The sequence below is a fragment of the Pelophylax lessonae genome (genome assembly GCF_965119305.1).
Source record: "Pelophylax lessonae genome assembly, chromosome: 4".
Taxonomy (NCBI): domain Eukaryota; kingdom Metazoa; phylum Chordata; class Amphibia; order Anura; family Ranidae; genus Pelophylax; species Pelophylax lessonae.
The window spans coordinates 547841430-547854093 of NC_138771.1; the positions used below are offsets into that span (position 1 = coordinate 547841430).

Here is a 12664-nt window from a genome sequence, read left to right on the forward strand (position 1 = left end):
GCACCACAGAGATTCCCTGAAGGCGGAGGGGAGCTAGACACTCTGCCATTACCTTCGTAAAAATACGAGGGGAGGATGATAGCCCGAAAGGGAGTGCTTTGAATTGGATATGGAGCATTTCCTTTCCCAGATTTACTGCCAACCTTAGGAATCTCTGTGAGCGAGGGGCAATAGGGATATGTAGGTAAGCATCCCTTAAGTCGATTGATGCCATGAAGCATCCTTTTGTTAACAGGGTTCTGACTGTAAGAATTGAGTCCATTCGAAACTTTTTGTACAGAACTGACCTGTTTAATGGTTTCAGATTCAGTATAAGACGAAAATCCCCCGATGGTTTCTTTATCAAAAATATGTGGGAATAAAATCCCTGATGTTGTTCCTCCACTGGAACTGGACAGACAACTCCCTGTCGCCTCAGGTCCTTTAACAGGTCCATCATAGCCAGGGCTTTTTCTGCATCTCTTGGGAGGTTTGTGACAAAGAACCTTTCGGGTGGCGTCTCTGAAAAATCTATGTTGTAGCCTTGGGACAGCATACCCAGAATGTATTGATTTTCTGTTATGGCTGCCCAATAGGGGAGGAATTCCCTCAATCTTCCTCCCACCGGCAATGTCTTGTCATTGTGTTTTGTTGGTTGACACAGGAGGATGGAAGAGAACACCTCCTTTCCCTTTGGGTTTTTGTGTCGACCAGTTTCTTCTCTTCTCCTGGGGTCTGCTATTTTGCTGAGCTTTTTGAGGTCGAAAAAGCTTCTTTGCTGCCTGTTTCTTCTTCACAGGAAAAGACTTCTTTTTGTCTGCTGTTCTATCTAGAACAGAGTCTAGCCCAGGCCCGAATAGTAGATCCCCTTGAAAAGGAAGTCCACACAGCTTATTTTTAGAAGCTGTATCTCCAGGCCATGTCTTTAACCAAAGAGCCCTTCTGGCTGAGTTGGATAAAGCTGCAGATCTTGCTGTCATCTTCACTGACTCTGCTGAAGCGTCAGCAATGAAGGCTATGGCCGTGGAGAGCGTGGAAAAGGAATCCAAAATTTCCTGTTTAGGTGAGTCTGCTGTGATGTGTGCTTTTAGCTGGCTAAGCCAGTATTCCAGATTCCTGGACACACAGGTTACTGCCATGGCAGGTTTCAGACTCCCCATGATGGATTGCCAGGATCTCTTAAGTTGCTGGTCCATCTTCTTATCCATGGGATCCCTCAGTATTCCCATGTCTTCAAATGCTAGGTCTGTTGACCTAGAAACCTGGGAGAAGGCTGCATCAATCTTTGGCATCTTATTCCAGGGAGCTCCTGGGTCCTCATCAAAAGGAAATCGCCTTTTAAAGGCTTTAGGGAAGAAGGTTTTCTTTTCCGGATCAGCCCACTCATGTTTTATTGCATCTGAGATGGTCTGATGCACTGGGAAGATACGGCCCTTAGGCTCTTCCAAGCCTGCATACATTTTGTCATGTAGGGACAGTTCCTTCTTTTCCTCCTCTAGACCCAGGGTGATGTAAACTGCCCTCAGGAGACCATCCACGTAAACTGCCCTCAGGAGACCATCCACTTGCTCTAAGGATAGTTTGTATTTAGTGGGCCTGCTTTGTGCCCCTCCCTCCTCTTCTTCCTCTGAATCCTCCTTGGAATGTGAGGGGGAATTATCTCCTTGGGTGGAAGGAACCCCTTCTGTCCCCACCGAAGGAACCAATTGTGAACCCTGAGAGGACAGTGAGGCTGATGGCTGACTCAGGGCAGGGTCCTGTAGGGATGACCGAAAAGATTGGATGGTAGCATCCAATTCCTTCCTCACAGATGCGACTAAATCGCCACAAACTGTAGATGCTTCTTCCTTTACTAGTGCATCAATACATCCCTGGCAAAGTGTCTTTTTCCAACTTTCCGACAACTTTGCTTTGCATGAAGGACACTTTCTCTTGAAAACAGTTTCAGAGCTTTTAGCCTGGAAGACATGAATGGGAAAACATACACATGCTTCTTAAAAGTCAGCCTGATTCTCAGGGCCACCAAAGGTGCACAGAAAGACATTTAAAGGGAAGTCCCATGTGCCCTGACAGGCCCCCAGCCACCGGGGGGATAGTAAAAGGGATGTTCTTGTCCATCTAGGGACAAATGACCTGGCTTGCAATGAAATGTCAGAGGTGAAAAAATCTTTTATCACACTTGGAAATGACATACAGCATTTTGCATCCACCATTTCATTTTCTGAAGTTCTGCCTGTGCATAATGTTCAGAATGATAGGCAGAGGCGCATAAAGGAGTTCAACATATGGCTTAGTAAATGGTGTCAAGAGCAAGGATTTGGCTTTGTTTCTCATGATAGCTCTACTTGGAATAGAAAGGAACTGTACAAAAAAGATGGTTTGCACCTTTCTCTCAAAGGAACAAATGTACTTAGTGAACAACTCCAAGAATTTGCGAAAGAGTATTTAAACTAGGAAGGGGGGGGCAAAAGAGTGAAAATACAAGAGTCCAATTGCCCCCCGAAACAATGCCAGAACAGGTCAGAAGCACAGAGGTTAAGAAATGATAAGCTCAGAGTCCTGTCTACAAATGCTCGCAGTTTAGGTAAAAAAATCAATGAACTTGGGTCAATAATGGAATCTGAGAATGTAGATTTAGTGGCTGTTACGGAGACATGGTTTAATGAAAGAAATGACTGGGACATAACCATACCAGGGTACTCTTTATACAGAAGAGACAGAGTAGGCAAGAAAGGAGGAGGAGTGGCCCTGTATGTGAAAGATAGCATTAAATCTAACCTAATACAAGTTGGTGAGGCCAACATAGAGTCAGTTTGGGTTACGTTGCAGTTTGCTAATCATGCAGTAACTCGTGTAGGTGTGATATATAGACCACCTGGTCAAGTTAAAGAACTAGATGATCTACTAGTTGAAGAAATAGCTAAAATGACAATGAAAGGAGAAGTTATCATTATGGGAGATTTCAATCTTCCAGATATAAACTGGAAAACCAAAATAGCAAGTTCTACCAGGAGTACAGATATTCTAAATTCCCTACTGGAGTTGTCTCTGCAACAAGTGGTTGAGGAGCCAACCCGGAGGGAGGCCATTTTGGATCTGGTATTCACAAATGGGGATTCGGTATATGATGTCATTGTAGGCGAAACCTTGGGATCTAGTGATCACCAGTCAGTGTGGTTTAATATAAGAACTGTGAAAGAGTCACACCACACAAAAACAAAAGTTTTAGATTTTAGAAAAACAGACTTTTCAAAAATGAAATTAGTCATAAATGAGTCCTTATCAGACTGGAACGGATTACATGGAGTCCAGGAGAAATGGGACTACTTAAAAGGTGCATTATTGAAGGCAACAGAAAATTGCATTAGACTTGTCAGTAAAAGCAAAAAAAGGAAGAGACCACTGTGGTACTCAGCAGAAGTGGCCCAAATCATTAAAAATAAAAAGCTAGCATTTTGTAATTATAAAAAAACCCAGAGCAATGAAGATAAGGAAATCTACAAGATTAGGCAGAAAGAGGCCAAGCAAGTTATAAGAACTTCTAAAGCGCAGGCAGAAGAAAAACTAGCTCAGTCTATGAAAAAGGGGGATAAGACATTCTTCAGATATATAAATGAAAAAAGGAAATTAAAACAAGGAATAACTAAATTTAAAACAAAGGACGGAAGGTATGTAGAAGAAAATAAAGGGCTAGCTGACTGCCTTAATGAATACTTCTGTTCAGTTTTTACAGAAGAAAAAGAAGGAGAAGGACCTCCACTTGAAAGGATGACTAATGAATCATTTGATGCATGTGTCTTTACAGAGGAAGACATTCTAAGATTGCTGTCTAAAGTGAAGACAAATAAGTCACAGGGTCCTGATGGGATACACCCAAGATTATTAAAAGAGCTTAGTGGTGAGCTGGCAAAACCATTAACAGATCTATTTAACCAATCATTAGTAACAGGAGTCGTCCCGGAAGACTGGAAATTGGCAAATGTCGTGCCCATTCACAAGAAAGGTAGTAGGGAGGAATCGAGCAACTATAGACCAGTGAGTCTGACATCAATAGTAGGCAAATTAATGGAAACCCTATTAAAGGATAGGATTGTGGAACATCTTAAATCCCATGGATTGCAAGATGAAAAACAACATGGGTTTACTTCAGGGAGATCATGTCAAACAAATCTTATAGATTTTTTTGACTGGGTGACTAAAATAATAGACGGTGGAGGTGCAGTAGACATTGCATATCTAGATTTTAGTAAGGCTTTTGACACTGTCCCACATAGAAGACTTATCAATAAACTGCAGTCATTGAGCATGGACTCCCATATTGTTGAGTGGATTAGGCAGTGGCTGAGTGACAGACAACAGAGGGTTGTAGTCAATGGAGAACATTCAGAACAAGGTCATGTTACCAGTGGGGTACCTCAGGGATCTGTACTGGGACCAATTTTGTTTAATATCTTCATAAGTGATATTGCAAAAGGCCTCGATGGTAAGGTTTGTCTTTTTGCTGATGACACAAAGATATGTAACAGGGTTGATGTTCCTGGAGGGAAACGCCAAATGGAAAAGGATTTAGGAAAACTAGAAGAATGGTCAGAACTCTGGCAACTGAAATTTAATGTGGATAAGTGCAAGATAATGCACCTGGGGCGTAAAAACCCAAGGGCAGAATATAGAATATTTGACACAGTCCTGACCTCAGTATCTGAGGAAAGGGATTTAGGAGTAATTATTTCAGAAGACTTAAAGGTGGGAAGACAATGTAATAGAGCAGCACGAAATGCCAGCAGAATGCTTGGATGTATAGGGAGAGGTATAAGCAGTAGAAAGAGAGAAGTGCTTATGCCGCTGTACAGAACACTGGTGAGACCTCACTTGGAGTATTGTGCGCAGTACTGGAGGCCATATCTCCAGAAGGATATAGATACTCTAGAGAGAGTTCAGAGAAGAGCTACTAAACTAGTACATGGATTGCAGGAAAAAACTTACCAGGAAAGGATAAAGGACCTTAACATGTATAGCTTGGAAGAAAGAAGAGACAGAGGGGATATGATAGAAACATTTAAATACATAAAGGGAATCAACTCGGTAAAGGAGGAGAGCATATTTAAAAGAAGAAAAACTACCACAAGAGGACACAGTTTTAAATTAGAGGGGCAAAGGTTTAAAAGTAATATGAGGAAGTATTACTTTACTGAGAGAGTAGTGGATGCATGGAATAACCTTCCTGCAGAAGTGGTAGCTGCAAATACAGTGAAGGAGTTTAAGCATGCATGGGATAGGCATAAGGCTATCCTTCATACAAGATAGGGCCAGGGACTATTCATAGGATTCAGATATATTGGGCAGACTAGATGGGCCAAATGGTTCTTATCTGCCGACACATTCTATGTTTCTATGTTTCTATGGAGAGAGACCCCACAGTAAGATAGGCCATATAAAGATACCCCTTACCTGGGCCTTACTGGTGCCTGTGCCTGTCCCACTCGCTGAAGAAGCTTCCATCGCTTGGCAGCGGTATCACCCGTGGCTTCGGTACCGGTTCCGGAGACCAAAGCGCACCTGCACTGGACCGGATCCGGAATAAGGCACCAGCTTGCTCCTCCCTTCTTCCTCTGCGTCCGGCGGAAATTACGCCATACGCCCCCTGCAGAAAGCTGCCCTTTCCGGAAACCTCACTTCCGGTCCGGACGAGCGTCACTCGATCCGGAGAAATGGCGGCAAATTTGAAAAAAAAAGGCGGCGGAAGCCTAAGAAAAATCGTTCCGCTCCTCCAAGATGCCTTCCCAGGGCTGTGCTCTGCGGGGTCCTGACTCAGCCTAGAGCACTGAAGAGGAAGAAGGAGCCCATGCACTGCAGTCGGTCGCGTGAATGGGAGAAGCAATCGTCTCCAAAAAAGGGTAGGTGGACGTAGGAAGCCCGGTCTCTCAGGATAGCACCTTAAGAGCCCAGCTCCCCACAGAGGTGTTCCTCGGCCGGAGGAAACACAAAAACTGATGAATGGTGGGAGAAGCCTCCTTTTAAAACCTGGTGGATGGGGTGTTTCCTGATGAGGAGAGGGAGGAGCCATCTCTCTAAGGTGCTGTCCTGAAAGACGTTTTAGGGAAACTGACCATATAAAATCAAAATTCAGATTCAGATAATTAGCCAAATGTATTAACTCGAGTCATCTTTGAAAAGAGATGAAAGCAGAAGTCCAGACAAACTCTTTTTTCATAGCTTTCTATGGACAGAATGGGTTAGAACCTCTTTTTCAGGTTTCAATCACTGCCTGTGTCCCTGTTGGAGAGATTCACCAGTTCTCATAAAAGATTACCGTACTTTAAAGCGACAAGCAGCACTGTCATTACAGCAAACCTAAACTCTCTATAAAATCAGTCTCATTTTCTATTTCTTGCTGTCCTAACACAATCTTCTACTAAAACACTCTTAGGCCCCTTGCACTCTGCTGCCTAAAAACACTCAGTTTTCAGGCCTACAGGGTATAAATGAAGCACAATGTTTTCAATGTGGGGTCCATAAACACGCTCTGAATGTGCAAATACTCGCAAATGCCATGCTTCCTGCTTGTGTGCGCATACTCACAAATACTTGTGATGCACAGCCCATCCTAGCATTATTTCTGTCAGGGATGTCTGATGGTCATACATCAGTACACTGTGCAAGAGCCCTAAAGGGAATACATGTTACAATCTGCATGCATAATCTCCTCCGGCTTTAGCAAGGCCTACCTAAATCTTCGTAAACTCAACTGCACAGTTCTGATATCAGATCTGACAAAAAAATTTACCTTGAGTAGTTAGTCTAAAGCAGGGTACACACACAGAGTTTTTTTTAGTTGTTAAACTAGTGAGATGAACAAAAAAAAAAAATCTCCGATCTCTGCATCCACATAAGCAATGTGGATTCAGGGATCTCTCCCATAGTGCTACTGTATTCTGACAGTGGAGACTCCCTCCCCTATCAGAATACACAAATCAGTGCTGTAGCCATTGGCTGCAAGCACTGATCGAACTCTGGTTTTCCAGCAGGACAGTTTGACAGAAGCCATTCGTTAGACCGCCTTCAGTTGAATAGACAGTGGTACACACATTCCAAAGATTCTGTATTACCAGCTTAACCACTTGCCTACCGGCCAATGTATATATACATCCTCCGTTTAAACCTAAATACCGGTGTTATGGCAGCAGATAGCTGCCATAACCCTGGTATTTTTTTAAACGGTGGGCGGTTGACTTTCCGATAAGGGTGGTCCCAGTGGCGGATTCCCTGCGGGATCACCCTTCTGGGGCGGCGGAAGAGGTGCCCCCCCCTCCCACCACGTCCCGGTCCTTTTCCCCGATTACCGGACCCGCCGGCAGCGGGGAAAAGATCCGGTCCTGGATCCTCACAGACAGGATGTCGAGTGAGGGCAAGCTTGCCCTCACTCGACTCTATGGTCTTGGAGGACCGGAGCGACGACAAACGTCGTTGTCTAGCAACTGGTTTAAAGGTCCTTTTTTTTTTCTTCATCTTTTAGTGTACTTGTGAGATCTGAGAACTTTTTTACCCCAGATCTCACAAAAAAGAGGTCCTGTCGTGCCTATTTCTATTACAAGGAATGTTTACATTCCTTGTAATAGAAATAAAAATGATAAATTTTTTTTTTTAAATGGTGTAAAAATAAAAAATAATAAATAAAAAAAATTAAAGCGCCCTGTCCCCGTTAGCTCGCGTGCAGCAGCGAACGCATATGGAAACCCCGCCCACATATGTAAACGTGTTCAAACCATACATGTGAGGTATCGCCGTGATCATTAGAGCGAGAGCAGTAATTTGAGCCCTAGACCTCCTCTGTAACTCTAAGAGGGCAACCTGTAAACATTTTTTAAATGTAGCCTATGGGAATTTTTAAGTACCAAAGTTTGTCGCCATTCCTTGAGCGTGCGCAATTATGAAGCATGACATGTTGGGTATCTATTTACTCAGCGTAACATTATCTTTCACATTATGGAAAAAAATTTGGCTAACTTTACTGGTTTATTTTTTAATTAAAAAAAGTGAATTTTTTCCAAAAAAAAAAATGCGTTTGGAAGACCGCTGCGCAAATACAGTGTGATAAACAAATATTGTAATAATCTCCATTTTATTCTCTAGGGTCTCTGCTAAAAAATATATAATGTTTGGCGGTTCTAAGTAGTTTTCTAGCAAAAAAAATAAAAAATTTTAGCTTGTAAACACCAAGTGTCAGAAATAGGCCTAGTAGGCAAGTGGTTAAGTGATCGTGTTCCCAGTAGGTAAATTATTTTACAGACACATGTAAAGTCTCGTTCACACAATAAAGGGGACCATAAACTCAAGAAATTCACTTTCTGAAAAAAAGAAAAAAAAAAAAAGGGGGTCATGGTTGAACCTCCCACCACTGTTTTCTCCCCAAGCAAGAAAGATGTAAACCCTCTCCTGTAGCCGCCTGAGATACCGACATCACATATCCCAGGAGGCTTCCCCACAGCACCAGACAAATAATTTATCTAGTGTAGCCTCATCAGAGAGCTGGCTGCAAGATCCCAATAGAGACTGTCAGCTCCTGACAAAGAAAACAAAGATGGTGGCATGGAACGTGCAGCTGAACAGTACCAAGGGAGAAAATGGCAATGCAGGATTCACTAGATTTGGGAGTATGTTTCTCTCAGATAAAAGACTTGCTTCCGTTTACAACCACCTACCTCCCAACTGATCAGGTCTACTAAAAACAAACAGAAGTAGATCTGTCCCCCTCAATCTAGGCAGATCGGATCCAAAGGCAGTTGGGTGTAAACTGACAGTAGATTCCGTTTATACCTACCGCTCCATAGAGCATAGAAAGCTCTGTCTGTGTACGCTCTGCATAAACTGAGTGGGCATTGACCTTGTCATCTGCCCACATTGTTTAGATCAGCAAACAGACCCTCTGTTGATCTAATCATAGTCCGCCCTGTGTGAAAGGGATCTTCCTGGCCAGATCACCAAGTGAAATAAAAGGGAATAGGCTTAAAGTAGTTCTAAAGGCTTTTTACACTCATACATTCTTTGCATGAAGGTAAAAAAAACCTTCTGTGTGCAGCAGCCTCCCCCCAGCTCCCTCCAATCCAGCAATGTTCAGGACAGCCTCAGCTGTCCCGGGACTCTCCTTCCTCATTAGCTGAGACAATAGCGGGAACCCATTGACTTCCACTGCTAAAAAATAAAAACTTTAATACCATTTTGGAAAAAGAAAAATGATGCAGCCACCACATCCAATGATTGGTAAGCTGCAATATATAACATTTGGGGTTTTGGTTTTCATACCGTTTTAAAGGTAAAAAAATGTTCCAGTAGCAGTATCACCCCCACACACCCCTAATACTAACCTATGGGTGCTTTCACCATTGACAAAAATGTATTAAAAATGCATATGTGTTTTTGATGTTTTTTCTGGTGCTGTTTCTGGGTGCCTGATTTCCAACATGCACCTGTGAAATATGGAAATGCGCCTTAAAAAAAAAAAAAAAAAAAAGGCACCAAAAATGCAAACGTGGTGCGTTTTATATTCATTTCAATGGAGAGCTGCATGTTTGATCCGATTTGAAAAGTTCACCAAAGATGCAGCAATTTTTTAAAACACAAGGCAGTGGTGTGAAGATTCCCATGGGATTATCTTGCACTTTTCTTGCAATTTTAGCAAGGTATAAACACAGCAAAAAGTCCTCACCTAATTCAACGCTGTAACGGCTCTCTCTATGCATACAAAAGACAGAGTGGAAGCGGCGGGAGCCATTAGCTCCTGCTGTCAATCAAATCCTGAGAGCAGGAGGTGGGGCCAAGCCACACTGCGTGTGTCTATAGAAGCACACACCTGGCTCTGAAGCGAGCCCGCACGTCTGCTCCCATAGCAAGCAGCTTGCTATAGTGGCATACCCAAGAAAAGAGGAGGACCTGAGAGAGCCAACAGGGCGACCCCAGAAGAGAAGTTCTGGGGCCACGCTGTGCAATTCCAGTGCACAAAGCAGGTACAGATAACATGGTTATTATTTTAAGTAGGGTTGCACCGATATTAGGCATTTGCACGGGTACTTGTGAAAATGCACTCATATCCAAAACCTTCTGGTTAGGTTCTTTCAGTTAGCAGCTGAAATGTAAAGAAAAGAATGCTGGCAATTATTGGTTGTTAGGAAGCGGGTCCGCCGCGTCCTTAACAACCGATAACATTTCATCTGTCTGCGGGATTCCTCTCCCTGCCAGCTGTCACCCTCCTGTCCTGAAGGACAGAGACAGCAGCGTCATCTAAGTGCAGTATGACTTCAAATTATTGTATAAAAAGGTAAGAAATACACTCACAAGGTTAAAAACAATTCCAGCATAAATGATGAACGTGGTGTTCATCTGCTCTTGGATGGTAGCTGCTGGTGGCCAGAGGTCCGGGGGCTCTCAGTGCTTCCTGGTAAACACTCCCTCCTACACCTCGTCCTCGCTTACCCCCTACTCCACCCTGTCCTCACTTACCCCCTTCCCTAATCCTCCCTCTCCACCCTATCCTCACTTACCCCCTACTCCCCCTTCTCCAGCCTGTCTTCACGTATCCCCTACTCCACCCTGTCCTCACTTACCCCCTACTCCACCCTGTCCTCACTTATCCCCAACTCCCCCTTCTTCACCCTGTCCTTACCTCCTACTCCCCCTTCTCCACCCTGTCTTCACTTACCTCCTACTCCCCCTTCTCCACCCTGTCCTCACTTACCTCCTACTCCCCCTTCTCCACCCTGTCCTCACCTCCTACTCCCCCTTCTCCACCCTGTCCTCACCTCCTACTCCCTCTTTTCCACCCTGTCTTCACTTACCCCCTACTCCCCCTTCTTCACCCTGTCCTCACTTACCCCCCTACTCCCCCTTCTTCACCCTGTCCTCACTTACCTCCTACTCCCCTCTGTCCTCACCTCCTACACCCCCTTCTCCACCCTGTCCTCACTTACCCCCTGCTCCCCCCTGTCCTCACTTACCCCCGTCCTCACTTAACCCCCCCATTCTCCCTTCTCCACCCTGTCCTCACTTAACCCCGCCCACTTACCCCCAACTTACAAACCACCCCTCTACCTACTCTTTCTAGGCGATAGGTATCAGGAATTGGTATCAGCGAGTACTTAGTGTAGAAAAGTACTTGGTGTTAAAAAAAAAAAATGGCATTGCTGCATCCCTAATTTTAAGGGGGTGGGGTGGCGCACAGTTTATAACCGCTTTAAGCCGGATATGGTAAAATGTATTAGAGGGGTCTCCGGGAAGGGACTACGGCTGTGACTATCACTGGAATACACCACTGGTTACCTGGACACCGTCTGTGTGCAGCTGCTGTGCTTTTTTTCCTGTTTACAATAGGAAAGTCAGCATTCTATATTAGCAAAACGCCATAAGAGTGTACAAAGCAGCAGGCACACTGTACATGGGCTGCGCTCCCTGCACCTCCACATTCAGCCAGGGCTGTATTGGCTCCACACAACAGTGTTGACATGGCAGTGAATTGTGCTCTGTCACAGCTCCACCGCCCGCATAGCCGAACTCACCCGTCTCACGGCTTCCTGATGTCTCTATATTTATCCTTTATCATCGTCCCCGCTACCGTCCTGGGCTCCGCCCACTCCACTCCTCTCCGCTCTGCCTGCTCTCCGTTTCCCGGTGTCTCAGGCCTACAGCGTGCTGCGTACGTGCGCGCCTGTGTCTGCGCGTGCTCGCAGCATCACGTGATTAGTGAGCGGGAAGTGGGGGGAGTTGATGACGTACTGCTAGTTGTAGAAATGATGCTGATGTTGGTACCAAACAGTGACAGGACACATGGTGGTAAGGGGGAGTTCTTAGTATCCAGCTTCTCAGCTATGGGAAGAGATTCTCTAATTATTATCACATTTAAAGGTGAATATACAAGCTAAAGAGTTTCTTACCCCAACATTTCATATTCCTGATATGTGCATACTGTTCCATGCACTTGTATGAGAAAGTATCCGCTTCTCATTGTATTGCTTCCTTTGTGTGAAACCCCTGGTATCCCTGCTGGTCCCTCTACTTTCTTATTAAAAGCTGACCACACTAAGCAAGAGAGCACAGTGTGGTCAGTTCTCTAACCCAGACCTTCTCTCCTCCAGATTTGAGTTGATCAGACTTGTTCTGGCATGCCCCTGCTATTCACTGGAAATATCAGTGTGCTGCTTCTTCTCCTCCCCCAGCTCTTATGCAGCTGAAAACAGAGGGAATGTGATCACTTAAAAAAGGGAAAACAATTAATTCATAATGTATTTTATATTTATTCTATACAAAAATGTTTTGCCTTTCATTTCTTCATTTTTAACTGCTTAGCGACCGCCACACGCAGATATACTGAGACAGGACAACCGCTCTATGCCAGGTACGTGATCTGACACTTCCGGGTCTGGGGCGCGCGCCACCAGCGACCCACTCTCGCTGTGATTGGACACAGCTGCAGCCAATCAGCGGGTCCGGCGATCGTTCAGGAGAAAGGCAGAACGGCGGTTTGTGAGAGGGGAATGTGCTGATCCTGTGTTCCTGCTAAGCAGGAACACAGATCTTTACATTCCCACAGTTAGTAATCACTCCCAGAGAACACAGTTAAAGCGGAGTTCCACCCTGGTTATACATTTTTTAATAAAAAAAACCCCGGGACAGTCAGGGCTAGCACATTCCACAATGG

At 44.5% G+C, this 12664-nt stretch overlaps 1 protein-coding gene across 2 annotated transcripts in view; it reads right to left on the reverse strand.

The window, feature by feature from the left end:
- KANSL3 (KAT8 regulatory NSL complex subunit 3) overlaps positions 1 to 11685 on the reverse strand; it is a 202539-nt gene extending 190854 nt beyond the window's left edge. For both annotated transcript variants that reach the window (XM_082256923.1, XM_082256924.1), the window contains exon 1: positions 11526 to 11685. The gene's annotated coding sequence lies outside the window, so the exon portion shown is untranslated. The remainder of the gene's footprint in view (positions 1 to 11525) is intronic.
- Between the last annotated feature and the right edge of the window lie 979 nt (positions 11686 to 12664).